The sequence below is a fragment of the Miniopterus natalensis genome, chromosome 1 (assembly GCF_054644295.1).
Source record: "Miniopterus natalensis isolate mMinNat1 chromosome 1, mMinNat1.hap1, whole genome shotgun sequence".
In the NCBI taxonomy this organism is placed as follows: Eukaryota; Metazoa; Chordata; class Mammalia; order Chiroptera; family Miniopteridae; genus Miniopterus; species Miniopterus natalensis.
The window spans coordinates 67,308,747-67,325,091 of NC_142081.1; the positions used below are offsets into that span (position 1 = coordinate 67,308,747).

Here is a 16,345-nt window from a genome sequence, read left to right on the forward strand (position 1 = left end):
TTAAAGGCGTAACTACTCTTTTTCTGTTGTTCTGCAGTTTTATCACCTTTAATACAGTTCCTCTTGAGTTTTTTAAGTCTAGAGTTCTAACTCTCCTTTTCTTATTTTACATGTCTCCTCACCCTTCCCCATTTCAATGACAACTTGTCTGTCCAATCATAAAGGACTATTTTAATTCTACTCTATACTTTTCCATACTTTGCAACAAAGTAGTGATTCCCAACTGGGAGATGGAAGGTATGGGAGTTTGAAAATGTGTACTCAATGTCATAATTTTATATTTATCAAATGGAAAGGAAAAACACATCATTGTTTAGGTTATTTATATTCAGTAAAATTAGACAAAGTCTTCTTGGCTAGTGAGGATCTATAAAAGACGGGGGGAAGGAGGGCTGGAGCAGAGAAAGCAGCAGCATCCCTGGCTCGGAAGGGTTATCAACACCTCTGTGGTGGGATAAGATTTCTTATGCTCTCTCTAAAGGGAGTTTATCAGAGTTATTGTTTATGATGAATGAAACACTGCAACAGTTGTCTAAGAGATAACATCCATTCTCCATTTATAGATTTCTCTGTACTTCCCATCCTCTTAGAAGATAATGAATGTATGCCATACGGACAAATGTTGACCTTTTTTGGGGGGTAATATGTATTTTTACAAAGTACCACTCATGCCCATTTAACCTCTAACTGCTCAAAGATTCAGAAAATAACAAACTATTTTGCTTCAAAGTATAAATCTTGTTATTGGAAACTGTATCCTTTCAAGAGTATCAGCTGCAGACAGACATAAACACGTTATTGAAACACAAGATGCTCAGAAGCAGCTTAATTTGAAATGAGAAATCCCTTGAAAATAAAATGATCAGAAGGCCTAAAAAAATTCACCAACATAATTTTAAAACAGAAGGATCTAAAAACTGTACCGTGGAGACATTTGTGAGACCCACAGAGTCTCAAATCTTATACAGAAATGGGAAACAAACACCCGAGGTGAATAATCACAATTTAGGGTCAGCAAAGGATCAGGATGGAAGACCACAGACCATAAGAAATAGAGCTTTTAACTTGGAGCCACTCAGATTTCCTCAAGAAGATTGAGATCCTAGGCCATTTCCTCTATCTTCACCATTCTCACTGCTAAATGTGACTACTCTGTTTTTGTTTTCCCAATTACTTAAGGAAAAAGCACTAACACCTCAATCAGAAGTATGGACATTTGAGGGCAAAGATGGTTAGTAAAGTGAACCTTTCTGAATAAACAAGAAAACGCAAAATAGGCATCTATGAAAACTAAAAGCATGTACGTATGCTCAGGGGGTAAAGGAGAAACTACAGAAATTACATATTCATATGAAAGGGGCAAGGTAAGGAAGTCAGGGGTTTAGAAACGCGACTGGGGGTGGGGGTGGCGGGGACCCGGGTATATTACCTGCTCATACTGCTGGGGTTGGTGCCAGTAAGGCCCATAAAGCAGAGGCGGGGGATTTCTGGCAACTCGTACCCCCAAAATGGAGATGAGGTACATGCACTTGAGGGAGGGAGCTAGCGGGGTGTCCTCAAGAGTGGGGATGGCCAAGACGGGAAGATGCGGGAGGGGAAAAGGGGGGGGTGTGGATGCCCGAGTGGGAGCAATGTTAGGGCGGAAGCTACAGGCTGGAAGCCCCGACAAGCCCTGAAGAAGAAAAAGAGCTGTGCCTCACCCCAGTGTGGGAATGGAGGTACCTTTACCTGCAGCGGCGTGGGGGGCCGGTTCGCCCCTCTCGCTGTCTCTCCAGCACCAGTTCCCCCTCCTCCTCCTGCGCAACCTAACATGTTGCTCAAGCCCGCCCCCGTCCTCATTGGCTTAACTGGACTGCCACTCAGCAGTAAAGCAAAGACGCAAAACAGCGCAAAGGGAGGGACTTCAGAGATCTTCCCCCCTCCCCCGCCACCACGGTTAGGTTGAGAGCGCACGGAGAGGCCTATCCGGTTTCTAGGGCCCAGGCGAAGCCTGCAGCTTGCTTGGAAAAAAAGGGGCCTGGCCAGAGGAACGGTCTTATGCTGCGGGAAACTAGTCCTAGGGATTAAATTCCCTACCACCAACACTGGATTTGTACACCAAAGAGCATAAACTCAGGAGGGAGGGTTCCACACTAGGCCAACCAACTCTGTCTCCTGAACTCCCTGCCTTCTAGCAGCCCTGTCAACTCTTCTGCTGTAGTGACTATACCTTAACCCCCTATCCATTAAAAGAGGCCAAATCTCTCCATCATGGGAGTGAGGCAGCCCAGTTGCTGGAATATGGGGGCCTTTTACTCTTTCTGCCACAACTCCAAATGCTGGTTTGCATTCTTGACACTCCAACCCGTGGGCAGCAGTATCTCTTCCCAGGAGCCCTCTAACAATTTCCAGCCCCCCCCCCCCCCCAATTCCTCACCTCAAAACCTGGTTTGCCTCCACCTCATTTCTGTTTAAACTGAGCTCCTTTGACATTCTGGCCAGTGTCCACTTTGCAATGCCACTTGAGACCACTCTAATTCCCAATGAGTCTAGGCAACTCTGGAACCATGGTATGCAAGCTTAAATCCCTCCAAAGAAAACTGTTATTAAAAACAGTTGCTGATCTCCTGAAATGTAACCATTTTCAACACTGACGTTCTACTTTCTGTACTCTAGGACACAAACAAAGCAGCGATCAACTTGGCTGCAGATCTCCTATTTTTAAACATTCTAGCATTTACCACTATTGCTAGGAACACCTAATCACCACTCCTGTAAACAGCAATACTATTTTCCCATTCACTCAAGCTCAAAACCCCATTCTATTTCATTTCTTTGCCTTATCAAAACCTTACTTATCCTCTAAGATCTACATCAAATGCCTCTTCATTTTCTTAACATTTATTGAGCATATGATATACCAAGTAATGTGGTAGTATTAGAGAACCAAAGATGAAAAGATATGATCTCTACCCTTAAAGAACTCACAATATATAGGTGTATATTTGAGCATATATGTAGGGAGAGGGTGAAGAGTAGGAATTATGACAGTAGTGACAAATGTAAACAACTCTAATACAAGGTGATATGTGCAATGAAATAAGCAGGGGGCTATTACAGAAAGAGATGAAAGGGACTTAATAACTTAGTAAGAAAAGGTATCAAGGAAGTACTTTCTTAATGGATGAAAAGTTAACTAGGGAAGGCAAGTGGGCTACAAGAAAGAGGTATTCAGGCAGCAGAAACAGTGAAGAGGAAAGACAAAACTAAGCACAGCCAGGAGAAACAACATGAGACATGTAGCAGGAATTCTAAGTAGTTCTGTAGTTCAGTCTTGCCAAAGTGTAAATCACAAAGAACAGATTAGAGGGAGATGAGATTGAAAGACTAGGTAAGGGCCAGACCCTGCAAGGAGGGCCTTGAATACCACATTAAAGCATTTTCTTACAGGTGGATGAAGAGCCACTGAAACAGGGAGTGACATGACCAGAACTGCTAACTCTGGCTATTACATAGAGAACAGATTTGGGATGTGAGGGGACAGAGGACACAGACACAGCTAGGTGGCTGCTATGGTAGTCCAGAAAAGGGTGGTATGGTGGGTATTTACTGATTTTTCTTTCTGCCCAGCAACCAGAAGCCCCCTTTCTAAACGGGAGGCTGGATATTACCTCCCAACATAGAGCCAGGGGGTAGTGGCGGGGTAGAGGGAGGTTAGAGGCAGAGGTACCACTTTCTCTTCCTGGCAGAGACAAAGTACACACATGACCTAGGCTAGTTTAACTGGACGCTCCTTAGGGGAACTTTGACTTTGAAGAGGTAATGCAAAGACCCAGAACAAGCAGTTAGACATTCAGCAATGGCAGACACCGGAGTACTACAGCATCTTTTTTTTTTTTTTTTTACCCTCATCCAAGGGTATTTTTCCCATTGCTTTTCATAGAGTGTGGAAGGAAGAGAGAGAGAAACACTGATGTGAGAGAGACCATCGATTGGCTGTCTCCTACACGCACCCAGACCAGGGCCAGGGATTGAGCCTGCCACCGAGGTATGTGCCCTTGGCCAGAACTGAAACTGGGACCCTTCAGTCTGAGGGCCAACACTCTAATCACTGAGCCAAACTGGCTAGGGCTACCACATCATTTTCTACTGTTCAGTGGTATGACCCTGGCTATATTCTCCATGTCTCTAACTTACCTTGGTTTTAGATCATTTTCTAAACCAGGTTGTCTAGCATTCCCATTGATTTTGTGAGCCATACAGTATCCTTTCAATAAATTCCCTTTCTGCGTAAGTTAGCCAAAAATTATTTTTGTTGTTTGCAAACAAGAATCCTAACAAGATGATTAGGGCCTGAATCATAGCAATGTGGTGGCTCAAAAGGTAATGATGGGAAAGAAGGGATAGAGCCAAGTAATACTTACAGAATAAAAAATGGTAGAACCTGGAGTTTAGAGGCAAAGATGAGTTCAACCATGTTGAGTCTGAGTTCCCTAAAGTATATTAAGTAGTGATAGTCAACAGGAGGTTGGATGTAAAAATCTAACAGTTGGCTTGGTGATTGGTGCTAGTTTACCAGTATCCAAATAGTAGTTTCAATAGTGAAGATTACCCAGGGAGTGTGAAGAGCAAAGCAAGTATACGAAAAACTGCACCAATACCGTTGGGGATACAATAGAGAATACTGGGATCTGTGAAGAACTGGGGAATCCATGTCCATTCCAAAGACAGTGGCTGCTATTCAGCTCTAATTAAGTGTTGTCACATGGAAATGCACATCCAAGGTTGAGAGAGAACTTCAGATTTTTCTAAAACCAGAAATAGAGTTTTATGTAAATCTTCTAAGGCTTTAAATGTACATTGCATAAAAATAAAAAAAAGATAACTAACTTTTTAAAAAAATGTTTTTAAACACTACACAGGCTAAACAAAACGCTTAGCTAGAAACCTAATTGTTGAAATTTTCGGTGTGGAGTGAGAAAAGCTAAGGAGGAACGCAGGAGAACATCAGGATTTAAGAATCAGAATAGTCCTGGCTGGTGTTGCTCCGTGGTTAGAGTGTTAGCCCTTGGAATGAAGGGTCATGGGTTTGATTCCTGGTCAAAGGCACATACCTGGGTTGCAGATTTCACCTGCATGTGCAGGAGGCAACCAATCGATGTGTCTTTCTCATATTGGTGTTTCTCTCTCCCTCTCTTCCCTTGCTTCCCTCCCTTCCTCTCTCTCTAAAACTCAATTGCAAAGTAGAGAATTCATGAAAGGAGGGGAGGGGAGGGGAGGGGAGGGGAGGGGAGGGGAGGGGAGGGGAGGGGAGGGGAGGGGAGGGGAGGGGAGGGGAGGGGAGGGGAGGGGAGGGGAGGGGAGGGGAGGGGGAGGGGAGGGGAGGGGAGGGGAGGGGAGGGGAGGGGAGGGGAGGGGGAAAGGAAAAGGGAAGGGAAGGAAAATTGAAAGGAAAGGAAAGAAATCAGAATAAGCTACACCTACCAAGCAGGTAGAGAAGGAAAAGCTAGAGAAGCAGAGAGTAGAGTATTGCTGGGGGAATGAGTGATCAATTATATTGAACAAAGCAAATATGTCCCATAATATAAGAACTTTAAAATGTCCATTGGATTTAATAATTGAAAATCTTCTTGATCCCTATTTCTCACTGTCAGGCCAAAAGTAATCAGTCCAATATGAGCTTTCACAGCATTTTTAAGTACTTTTAAAAAATAATTATCTTCTATTTTGTATTTCATTTATCTTTGTACATGAAGGTATAATTAGCTTTCAAGTCAGAGGGATGTGGGTTCAAATCTTTGTCCCACCAAGTAAATTAAACTTTTTGAGTCTAATTCATTCCTCTCTACAAAGGGGGATCAAGTTACAGGGCCACTAATAATGACTGATGAAACACCTAGCACAATATTTGGTATATAACCACTATGTCCTAGGAGGTACTCAACAAATGTTGCTAGATAGACAGTTGGGGGAAAAGTTGTGTTTTTGCCAGTGTGTCTATGTAATCAGTTTTAGGAGGGGATCACCATGCAGATTAATGGCCTCCAAAACAATTCATTAATTTCACCAGGCTACTTCCTATGAGCTTAAATGTACACTTCTAGCTCTCTTCCTCTATATTAAATCTAATTTAGGGCAAATGGGAATGACTACATTTTAGATTCTAGAGTCTGAAGACCATGTTCAACTAAGTGGCTTTGTTCAGTCTAAACCTGCGATAGAGATGTTCTAAATCACAAGTATCCAACTCTGAACGGTGAGAGACCTAAGTTAAGGCTCTCAGGGATCCAGGGAAGGGCCATAAAGATTTCAGAAAAACCAATCACACCCTGAAACACTCTTTTCAGATGGCTTCCAGTATACCACACTTTTCTGGTTTTCCTTCTACCTCTGGCCACTTCTCCTTTGCTATTCTTCTCCTCTACCACCCTTTAATTGTTGAAGCTTTGGTCCTAGAGTTCTCTTTACTTCTCATTCTATACCTTCTTTTCAAGAATATCTAGTTCACATACATGGCCTCAATTATTATTCATTTTTCCCCCACCAGATTATCTATGTTTAATGTCTCTTACTTATATCTCCGGACAAGATATCAACTCTGTAAATCCACTTACTTAAGCTCTTCTTGGTAGTCTCTCCCGTCTCCTTGGTTGACCCATTTGTCCAGCTCTCCCTATAAGAGGTTTATTGACCTCAAGTAGACTGATTCCTTGCTGGTCTCTCTAGTCTCCTCCACCCCCACCATCCTGCACGCACACACACAGAGGTGGTTACCACCCTCCAGCACATCCTATTCAGTCAAGGCTGCAGAGAGCAGAAACCCTCTTTCTTACCACCTACATCCAATATTCATAAATCCTGCCATTGCCTCCTAAACATCCCTCCAATCCATCCACTTCTGCCTCTACTGCCATTCTGGATCAATTTACCCTCCATACTTCCCTGAACTAGTGCAACTGCCTTCTAACTGGTTCCCTTCCATTCTGTCTACTTAATTTTTATTAAGCCTTCAAAGCTCATTTCAACATCATCATTAAAAAAAAAAGTTTTTCCTGACCTCCCAGACAAAAAAACAGCCAAAGTTATGCAGTACACGTTACATGCTAAGCACTCTTCTAAACAATGCAAATAGATGAACCTCTTTCACTTTCTTAAGCCTGAAATAACTATATTTTATGGATGAGAAACCCACTCTGGCTGGTGTGGCCCATTTGTCAGAGCGTCAGTCTGCACACCGAAGGGTCACGGGTTCAATTCCAGGTCAAGGGCACGTACTTGTGTTGCAGGTCCCATCCTGGCCCCAATCGGGGTGCGTGCGGGAGGGAACCAGTCAATGTATCTCTCCCACATCAATGTCTGTCTGTCTCTGTCCCTCTCTCTCCCCCCTCCACTCCCTTCCAATCTCTCTAAAAGTCAATGGAAAAAATATCCTCAGGTGAGGATTAACAAACAAACAAACAAACAAATATAGATGAGAAAACTGAGGCACACAAAGATAAATAATTTGCCCAACATCCCACAGCTAGTGAAAAGCGGTGCCAGATTCAAATTTTGGCAGTGTGGCTTCAGAAGTCACAATCTTAACCACCCTACCATGCTATGCTCAAGGTTACATGCCCCTACTATAAACTGTCTTGAAACATCCACAACTTCTTTTTTTGTAGTAGAGTTTGAACAAATGATTATAGCATAATTGTCTGATGCCCCCCCTCCCACACACACACCATTAGACTGCAAGTTCCACAAGGGAGGACTATGTGTTACTTGTTCATTCCCTTTGCCTATCAGGTGGTAATGGACATTCAATATACTTTTCTTGAAGGAATGCATGTTCAACTTCCAGCCAAAGGTTTGTGGGAGTCGGACTGCGGAGAAGTAATGGGGAAGTTTCTGGCACAAGCAAGGGCTTCCCTCAGAATGAAGAGATAGTAACAAATTAATGTGCAATGGCACATTTTCTACCAAAAACACTCAGAAGAGGCATCATAAAATCATAAGCATCTTGACTTTTTAGGGCCTACAGTAGACACAGCTTTTACATATAGCAAAAGGGGTTGCAAGCAATACACACAAAAAGCTACTTTCTATGGTGTGATAATTACTGTTGAAAGTAATGAAATTCTAGCCATCTCCTTTAAGTTTGGGACAATAAAGCCTCAGTGGTGACCAATTTAAAGCTGTGGCAAGAAGCAAATAGATGACACTATACCCATGACTCAAAAATAGGGCATGAATTCATTTTTAATTCAGCCTCATTATAGATTTCTTTCCCAGTAAAATCCCAGAGTTTTGCTCTAAGTCTGAAACAGAAAATAAGAGACTAATCTTTAGGCCCTTTGGTCAAGTTAGACTGGATCTAGAGAAGTTCCTCTTCACTGGCACATAGGTGGAAATAACATTCTGGGTTCCAGATGAGGAATATCTGACTGGATTAATATAACCACTTTGTATGATGCCACTTTTGGTCATCTAGCATAGTAAATAAGTATACACACACACACATATATACAGACACACACATTAATATATAATGTTTTAAGTAACAGAGTCCTGGTCCTCTTTTTGCCCCCCACACCACTCTTACATGCTCTACTTTTACTGGGCCAATATACAAACATACATTTGTTTTGCCTAACAGAAAAATATAAATATTTACTTTATTTACCAGGGATTGTTTTTGTTGCAACAATTACATTAAAAAGGTGTGTGCAGCCCAGCCAGGTGTGGCTCAGTGGTCGAGCATCAACCTAAGATCTAGGAGATAGCAGTTCAATTCCTGGTCAGGACACATGCCCGGTTGCGGGCTTGATCCCCAGTCGGGGGCATGCAGGGGGCAGCCGATCAATGACTCTCTCATCATTGATGTTTCCCTCCCTCCCTCCCTCCCTCCCTCCCTCCCTCCCTCCCTCCCTCCCTCCCTCCCTCCCTCCCTCCCTCTCTCCCTCCCTCTCTCCCTTCCTCTCTCTGAAATCAATAAAGATATATTTAAAAAAAAAAAAGTGTGTGCAGCAGGAGGAAGAGAAACATTATAAAGCACTGTTTATCACACTTGTGCCTCCAGGCACAAAAAATGACCCCACTGACACGGAACTAATGAAAATTTAGTGTGCTAGTTTGATGTGTATTGGCTAAAAAATGGAGTTATTTGCAAGACTGACCAAGTGATTTTCCTCTGTGGAGCTTAAAGTACCTCATAGTCTTATCTTCAAAATAACAAAGTTAAATAAAAGAAACAAACTATTATTTTTTTCCTTTTAAAACAGACAGAGATACAAAGACAAAAAGAAATTTTACATTCTCAAGGTTCTACAACTGCTAAAGGTACAGCTCTAACAGGCAACCGGATGCCTACTCATTTCATGTTGTGGTCAAAGACAGCTCTCCCACAGGGGTCTGCACTGAACTTTTACATACGGTGAGGCTGGAGAGTGAATGGGCTTTGAAGTCCAACAGACCGGAGTCCTACTCCTAGTTAAGTTACCTAACCTCACTCTCTTATTCTTTTCTCTTCTGTAAAATGAAGCTAACATCACATACATTTCAGGATTATTCTGAAGATTAAAAGATAATGTACAATGTTTGGCACACAGTAGGCAAATAAAAAGGAGTTTATTATTCCCTGTCCAACATTTTAAAAGAGTACCACTAAAGGTTTCCCTCAAAGCAAAATTACTCCTTCGAGAGTTAAGGTGATCTGCTAAGCAGAATGGTGGGATACTGAAATAGATGTAAAAGTTCACAATTAGAATGGCAGGGCTGCTGGGCAGGATGAAAGGACTCTAATACTACTGTGCTGAGAAAACGGTACGACCCTTTAACCTCAAAAACCATGGAAAAGACTTCAACCAGCACTGGTGTCTAGGGCAACATCCAGGTAATTCAATTAGTCATTTTTCATCTTTGTAGGAATGATGCCAGTGTGCATGCCTGCTCATGGGAACTTACAGTTCTCCAACTAACCAGGCTGTCCCTTGGTAGTTCATATGCCCAGATCCAGCTGCCTCAACTTTTGACTCCATGACTTTCAGGAGAGCAGTGAATGGAAGTAATCATTACCTATATATAAGACCTCATGAAAAAGATTACCCCAACTGGAGGCATACCTGAAAAATGCAAAAGCACTACATTTTACAGAATTGAAGTGTTAATAAATAAAGAGCTGACTAATGTGCTCCACTCCCAAGACAAGGGGTAAAAAAAGAGAATAACTGAGTACTGAATAGAAGAAATGAAGAAGGAACCACTGAGGAAAAGTTCAGTATTCATGCCACCTGGTAGCCCCTATTCAAAACTCCAAAAAATGTTCCCACTCATTCAATTTATTTAGGCAGATGTGTATCTGATAAAAATCATGTTCTGTTACAAAATCCTGCTTTGAGTTGAGCTCTAAACAGGCAGCCCAACTACTGAAATCACCATTTCTTCTAGAACTTACCAAAAAGAAATTTCCATATCATTAATGGGACAATGTACTTCTGAAAACCCATGTCCCAAAGGAATAATTCCCAAAGATGTAGGGGACCCCCAAAGTATGTAGTGAAAGAAAAAATGAAAGTACTGTAGTGGGGGGAGAAAACAAAAACCTTTAGATATTCCAAAGATTTCTATAATGACAGTGAAAGACAACTGGAGAAACCTGAAAAACTTTACAGCTCTTGCAATCCTTCCTCTCAGATGAAATTAAGAATGAAGTTAATACACTTCCTTTCTCAGAAAAGTACTGACATAGTTTTTAGAAGAATTATGGACTCTCAAGACAAAAAGGTGTTATTATAGAGTTACTAATTACTGGAGTATTGGGACATTACCAAAAGAATTAGAACTATCACATTTAATGTGCTGACATACAGGGGAGAAAAGCAGCACAATCCTATTATTGCCTAGTAATGTGAGTAGCATGTCACTTAATTATCTTTTTTAAATGAAATAAAATCTTAAAATGTCAAATAAAATGAAGCCACACAATAAATTTCTCTGGAAATGTACAGAGGAAATAAAATCAGGGATGTTTCATTCTTTCAATGACAAATTCAATTATTTTCTTAATAATTACGCTTAAGAGTAAATACTTTTTAAAATCCCTGATTTGGCTTTGAAATTTTTTTGGTATTTTTATTTGAATAGGAGTGAGTCTGATGTTCTGGGAAATCTTTGCAAGCAAACTAATAAGAATATATTAAGACAGTCTGAAATTGAAGAGGCTAGAGTGTTATCTAGGTTTCCTTCACTGTTTAAAATATATTCCTGAATCCATCCCTGCTGAAGGTGAATGTAAAGCAATTTTCTATGCCAGTCTAGTTTCTGTGTATGCCTGCTGGATTCTAATTATCGTGTAACATACATTAGTGGGTAGAAATTAAGTGTTTTATTTTTAAAAGTCTCCTGCTGCAATCTGAAGGCAAACATTAAGATATTTTTAAAATTGACCATTTTGCTTCATTAAACAACCAAGAGCCTGGTGAAGGAGAGAAAGTAATGGTTAGTAAACGGCAAAAAAAAAAAAAAAAAGAAAAAAAAAGATACCCATAGAACAGCTTCACGAGAAATTTCAGAGACTGACATACTTTGCAGTTTAAATTTAAAGCATCCAGTAACTACAAAGAGGTGGACGTATTTTGCAATGCAATGAAAATCTTAAAGACAATATGAGTTAGAAAACACACAAAAAAGAGGTAAATCACAACTTCATACACGTGCACACATATGACAAACTGAGAGGTTAAAAGAGGGAAAAGTGATTTAGGATAAAACTTAGAATGAGTAAGTGGCAAAATAAACTTTTAGGCAACGGTAAACAGTTCACACAACAGCTTCATACAGAAATACAACTATCACTTGGGTACTAAGTACCAACTACATTAGTGTTTCTTCCCATTCCTTAAAAGGCCTCAGTAAGATAAAAGCAAAAAGGCGCAATGTCAGTGAATTAAAAAAACCCTGAAGCAAACAAAATCACAAAGGACGATAAAGGAAGACCACCAGCTCTGTGAGGGAAAGAATAAAAAATTTATTAAAGGGGAGATCTATAAAGTTAAACTGAGTAAGATACGAAATTACAGCCTATGAAAGAATCAAATGCTAAAGGTAAACTAGTAATTACAGTACTGGGTTGGTCGCAGTAGTGTAAACGTAGGTCAAGCAAATACCTGCAGATCAGGGGCTTGCTCAAATGCAAGTCCCTGACTACTAGGGGTGAGGGTGAAAGGTCCAAAAAAATGTTTGTCTCCAGTTTATCCCCCAGCAATAGGCTCAATGTAAGCTCAGAACAAAGCTTAACTCCTGCAGGTCTGTGGACACAGTATCTTTAAAGTATGTGGCATTCATCTGAATGCTCCGAAAATGTTACAGTATTTCAGCAGATGAGAATATCAAATCTCATTCTTTAAGTAAGCAAGCACAGTTCTCGGCACCTGCAAATTAATCTTAAGTGGTAGTTTTGTTTAGAAAATTCTTACCCTTTTTAAAAGATGTGTTCAGGGGTTTCTCTTAAAGACAGATCCCCCTCGCCATCCTACCTTATGTATCAGAAACTCGACTCTCCACATAAAACATTAAATTTTTCCTTTTACAACCAAAACTCTGCAGTGGCGGTTACTACAATGCCAGGATTCTTCCACTCCAGCACCCAGCAGTGCTGCAGACAAGGCTGTCCTGGGAAATACGAGATATGTTTCCTGGCGATTCACAGCCAGCTCAGCAGATTTCTATCATTTTCTGTCCATGTCTAAATGGATTTTGTCAATTTGGGAACTCACAGAATCGAAAGAACAGATGCACAGGATAGATCAAACATGGGGAAAGTGTGAATTGTGCAAGTACCCAAACATTGCTCCTTCAAAAGCCTCATCACAATCCATTACTCCTTTGCTACTTCAGTTTTAAAACTCCCACCAAGCCTCTCTCTTCCTACACACACACACACACACATGCCTATTCTGTCTTTGGCCAGTGTCCTTCATCCTGCCTTTCAGGCCCACTGGCATGCCACTCTTGCAGCCCAGCTCTTCTTAAGTGGAAAATGTTGTTTTCCTTATCATAACTCTTCTTTTTTTTTAAGGGGCAGGATAATTCCAAAATACTTGGAATGAGAAGCGTCTCAGGTTCTGGCCCTAAGGGGTGGACAATTTGTTCTGAAACTTATTTGATGACCAACACAAAAGGAATTCTGCAGCAGAAGACATTATCTAAGTAACTAACAGAGGGCATTATTCACATCACAAACTCAACTTCCAGTGTCTAAAAGTGCCCCACACCAGATGGGCCTTCAGCTGATGGTAAGGATAACCTAGTCAGAGAACCCCTGACAGAACTGACAGGCTCTGAACAACAGAAGGCTAAACAAGCTGGTGTGATGGTAGGAAGCATTAGTCACCCACCATGCAGTTCCTCCCGCTTGTGCTTGGGACGTTCTTTAAAAGAAAGACATCGAGTACTAAGTCTTTGACTTTGGACTCACGATGCTCGGTTATGGAAGAGTGGCCCACTACACATCTATACACCGATATACCTCCACTATATAGCTCTTCTTTTAAGATCTTAATCACTTCAGGACAGCCCCTCAAAAGGTAGGAGCTGCTGCATTTGCACAGATCCTGCAATAGCAGGAAAATTTCCTGCGACGCTAGACAGGTGAATAAAGAAATTGCATTCGCTCCGAGGCAGGGGAAGGGGTCTTCTGCGAGTTAAGAACTTACATAATGTAACAGAAAACCAGTAAGTTCTGCAGACCTGTCAATGGAGATGCAAAGCTTGAGCTTCTTTTCCCACCGCCTCTAAACACTCTCCAGAAGCCTGCTCTTCTCTCCCAAAGACCCACAGAAATTACACCTAATACTGTATAACAATCTGCACACGCTTACCCCATGAGCTCCTACCCACCTTTGACTATTAAAATACAAAAACGCGAGCAAAAAAAAAAAGAAAAAACAAAAACCCTAACATCTCACTTCTGAGTCCAAAGTATGGAGGAACCAAACGGAACCGGGGAGTTCTCCCTCCTCTAAAGGGACAAGGAGAACAAGGAGCTGCCTCAAACTCTGCACCACGCCCAGTAATGCACTGACAAGCCCGAAAACTCCTCGGCGGTCGGCGCAGATCCCTTCGCGGCTCTGGCGGCCCCCGCCCCGCGGCCCGGCTGCCGGCCTCTCCCCCGGCGTCTCACAAAGGAGAATGGTTCAGTCCAGAGCATCACCCAGCACCTGATCCCTAACAACTGGCGGACGGGCAGGGGGCGGTGGATCGAGGAAGAGGATGAGTTATTGACACCAATTCTAAGAGCCTTAGCTTTTACAAACACCCTGGACCTGCGCTGAGGAGCGGGCATTAACGGGAAGCCTACCTGAACCAGTCCCGGCGCTTCCTTTCCAGCCAGCGTTTCAACTCACCCTTTCGGAGAACAAGGCGCCTTCCGGCGGAGCATGGCCAACCCTCGCCTCAATCTAGCTTGCTAGTAGTCCATTCTCGCGAGGCTCCGCCCACCTACGCTCCCTCCCACCAATGGCAGGGCCCACGCCCGGCCTCTTCCAGCAGGGTTGTGTGAGTGCCATCCAGGAAGTCTCTCGAGGGTGGGAGGTCCTAAAAGGCTCGGAAGGGTACGTAGGCAACCACGAATATGCCTGATTGAAAATAAAATCTGGCGGCAGCTCGTCTTGGAAGGCTCAGTTCACAGGCGTTCAGGCCTCTTGGCGTTTCTTTTTGCCCCCCGCCGTTGGGGGCGCTCTGAACTCAAACATTTAGTTACCTGTTTCTGGGAAGCCATCTTGGATCGGGCTGGTGCCTTGGGGCAGGGAGGAGGGAGAAACTGAAGCTCTGCTTGGCGTTCCGTCGGACTGCTCGGGTCCAGCTCTAACACTCTCCTTTATATAATCAGAATGTCCCTTAGTCATGATGGGGAGAAACTCTGGAATATTGCTGAATGTGGTTAGAAGCAACCACCACTCCCTCTCGTAGGAGTGAAGCGATCTTACCAAATCAAAGCAGCGAAGAGTTCTTAGAGGGTTTTCCTGGTTCCTGGAATAATCCTTTATAGTCACCTCACTTCTCAGGATATCAGCATAAGGCCAACAGAGGTTGTATATCTGTTCTAGTTGCTTCTAATCTTTATGCTTCACTTGCAAGTTTTCCAGTGTTCTGACTTTAACAGAGGACTAGGAGTCAGTTGCAAATGAACAAACAAGATTTAGGGAAGAATATATATTTTTAAATGGCCTAAATTCATCAGTAGAGCCAAACTACTTGTGAGTACAAATAGAGCAAATGATAGAAAACTTAAAAGACAAATTATATGTAAGGAGGAGGGCCGTTAAGGGACAGCTTAAAAACATTGGCTGTAGAGAGTGATTTTCTAATAACTACTTAAATAGGAAAGGAAATACTTTAATTTCCCTTTTTATTGAATTTATTGGGCGACATTAACAAAATTACACAAGTTTCAGCTGCACAATTCCTCAACACATAGGAAATAATTTTATGGTGGCTGAAATTCTCTGGTGTTCAAAGAGATGTTCGTGTGTTTCCTAGTCTAAATCTCTACTTGCTACCAGAAGTTTTTGGGTTTTTTTGAACTGGGGAGTGGAACTTTTCCAGATCATGAAAGGAATTTCTAAAGGAATGACATACTGTATTTGTATGGTCACACATGGTAGCTCAGAGACCCTTAAGGAGTTATACAAGTAAATATTTTACCACAGAAGTGATTAAGAGTTGGCCACATACATTTCCCTGTATATTGAACAAAGTCTGTTACCTAAATTCTCCCCTATCCTTGTATCAAATTTGAGGTGTTAAGATTTACTGGAACAATGTTTGTCTGTAAATGCATATATAGATACATTATCCTTCTGCTTAATTCATAATAAACTTGCTATCAAAGGAACCAGTTATAGGCATTATAGAAAGGAGAAAAGGCGTGCCTGGCATAATAATTACTGCTATCTGCAATGATCTTTAATAGTATGATCTAGACTGCTATAAACAATATGGTTTCCAATGGTTTTGGCCTTCAAAAACCAATCAACACCCATATTATCTCATAACTACCATTCTTCATCAGCGGTGGGAGATCCATCTTCTATGATAATTCATGACCATTTCACTAGAACATCAGCAATGATCAAAACAGGTGATGAATTTGTCCAGATACTTTTGTTTCTCGTGCTTATCTTACAATTGGTGAAATATCCAAGTATAGAAGGTTATGAATGCTTTAGATACTAGAATTGGATGTAGGATTTTTTTTTTAAATCCTCACCTGAGGATATTTTTTCCATTGCTTTTCACAGTGGAAGGGGGAGAGATAGCAATATTGATGTGAGAGAGACACATCAATTAGTTGCCTCCCACTCAAGCTGACCAGGCTGGGGGATTG

General features: G+C 41.8%; 1 protein-coding gene across 7 annotated transcripts in view; it reads right to left on the reverse strand.

Moving 5' to 3' along the window:
• CHD8 (chromodomain helicase DNA binding protein 8) overlaps positions 1–14,386 on the reverse strand; it is a 58,797-nt gene extending 44,411 nt beyond the window's left edge. For 3 of the 7 annotated variants that reach the window (XM_087822750.1, XM_087822753.1, XM_087822733.1), the window contains exon 1: positions 14,318–14,386. The gene's annotated coding sequence lies outside the window, so the exon portion shown is untranslated. Of the gene's footprint in view, positions 1–1,728; positions 1,812–13,838; positions 13,898–13,918; positions 14,053–14,317 lie in introns of those variants that run through there. The other 4 variants (XM_087822745.1, XM_087822743.1, XM_087822740.1 and 1 more) reach the window with 4 other exon arrangements.
• Positions 14,387–16,345: the final 1,959 nt, after the last annotated feature.